The following is a 2,350-nucleotide window of genomic DNA, read 5'->3' on the forward strand; positions in this document are numbered from 1 at the left end:
GGTTACCGTCGCTCTATTTGGTTCTGTTGGAAGCTGCGCTGCTGTGGGTGTGGTTGCCGAAAACTGCCGCCGGAACCCCTATCTTCTTGATTGGTCGGTTAGATGGTATGCAGCAATCGTGTAAGTCTTTGGTTGTTCAAGCTGGAACCTTTTCCAATCAAGTGAGAATAAACAACACTAAGAGGAGTTTGCAAGCTGCCCCTAGTATTTCTTATTCGTCAATTTAATGATGATGGTGGATACGGGTTCTGTGTCAAGAAGTGTTGGTTCCCTTGTGAATATGATGCCAGAAAAAGATGATGATGGCCGGTTTGCAAGTAGAGGGTGGAAAAGTGAGGATGGAAGGCTTAGCCGTGGGTATTCAAGCTTCAGATGGAAGAGAGTAACGATGGAGGATTTTTATGATATTAAAATATTGAAGATTGGTGGTCATTCAGTATGCTTATTTGGAATATTTGATGGTCATGGTAGTTCTCGTGCTGCAGAGTATTTGAAAGAGCATCTCTTTGATAATCTCATGAAGCATCCAAATTTTCTTTACTGGTGCCAAATTGGCTATAAGTGAAACGTATCAATTTCTGGATTCTGAAAAAGACACTTTTTGGGATGATGGCTCTACTGCTTCAACTGCTGTTTTGGTTGATAACCATTTCTATGTTGCTAATGTTGGAAATTCTGGGACTATAATATTGGCTGGTAAAGCAATTGCTCTCTCAGGATCATAAACCAAACAGAAGTGATGAACGGAAGAGGAATTGATGCGTTTAACTACTGAGCTTTGACTAAATTGAGGTAGGGGTTTTTCTTAAAATCTATTTTACATTACCGAGTTGTTATAAATAGATATTAATGTGAGAAACATATGTCTGTGATTATGATTGTCTTATAACTGTGGTTGTTTGCTGGACTGAATGACTGGCTGCATGATTGCTTGAGTAGTTTGTGATGGCTAAAAAGAAATTAGTTTGAAAGGTTATTTAGTTGATTATTATGAAAAATGGTTTTCTTGGTTTTGAAGCTATTTTTGATAATGTAAATGAATCGGCTTTGTAAATGATTTGGAATATGAAACTGAATTAATTTTGGAAACGGTTTAATTTTGAGTTAGTCTAACTTTATAAATGATTTAGTATTTGAGCTGGTTTGATTTTAAAAAGAGATTTATTATTGGCACTGATTTGCTTTGAAAACAATTTTATATTGGAACTGGTTGAATTTTGGAAAATGAATGAGATTTGGAAATGGTTGAGAAAAAAGTTTGAGAAATGTTTGGACGGGACCCAAAAAGGGTGGCAGAACCCGAGTTTTAGAGGAGATGCTGCCGAAATTTTATAAAATTAGAAGTTTCATTTAAAGTAGTTATTTTAAAAGGGTTTTAAGTATTATATGATTTAAAATTACCTCATTTATTAAAGAAAGAGTTATGTTTTGGATTGGGAATTGTTAGTGAACGGAATGGAAAGAAGGACAATGAGAATTTTCTTTGAAATATGGTTTTTGAATGAATTTGGAAATGAGATTTAGATTGACGAATGATTATGATGTTGAGAATGTTGAGATATGATCTTTGAATTATTCATATGGCTTATGATTTTGAATTATCTGAGATACGAGGTTTCCTGGATAAAATACCATGGCTTGCCACCACATGTACCAGGTTGAAAACTCGATACTCTGTTGACCCTACGACGTAAGTGTGACCGGGCACCATATAAATTTCCTGGAATGTTACACCCATTGAGCAATATTGATTATTTGAGAAAAAGCTATGCATAGACTCTTGGGGATGCACGTCGGGGGACAGTCTAAGGACAATTCAGACTTGTCGGGTTGGCTGGATAACCGACAGATGAGCCTTATCAGCTATAAGACAGGCATGCATAATGTGCATTTGTATGCTTTGCTTGGGTTTGAACTTATTTTGGTTTGCCTAATTGCTAAACTGTTCTTAACTGCTACTTGAACTATTTGCTGTAACTGCTACCTAAACTTATACTTTCCTTGTCTGTCTTGCCTGTGTTTGTCCTGGCGTGTTACATTTGAGAATGAACTTTGGTGCTGAATTAATGATTGTGTTGTTTGATTGCGTGGTTAGTTTCTGATTGAGATTTTCTTATAAGAAAGGAAAGGTTTCGGATTTAAATTAGATTAAACATTATTTCTTTGAAAATTTTTGAACGATTACCTACTGGTTTAAAAAAGGATTCATAAGGCGATGATAATCACTGAGTGGTGCGCAGAAATTGTGATTACATTTTGATTATGTAAAATTCATCGCTCTTTCTTTCCCTGGTAATGGCGCCAAAAACATGATGCCAATACCATGGTTCACAACTTCGCACAACTAACC

General features: G+C 36.0%; 1 pseudogene; it reads left to right on the forward strand.

Moving 5' to 3' along the window:
• On the forward strand, window positions 230–759 carry LOC107638071 (annotated as a pseudogene).

The sequence above is a fragment of the Arachis ipaensis genome, chromosome B04, assembly GCF_000816755.2.
Source record: "Arachis ipaensis cultivar K30076 chromosome B04, Araip1.1, whole genome shotgun sequence".
NCBI classification, from domain to species: Eukaryota; Viridiplantae; Streptophyta; class Magnoliopsida; order Fabales; family Fabaceae; genus Arachis; species Arachis ipaensis.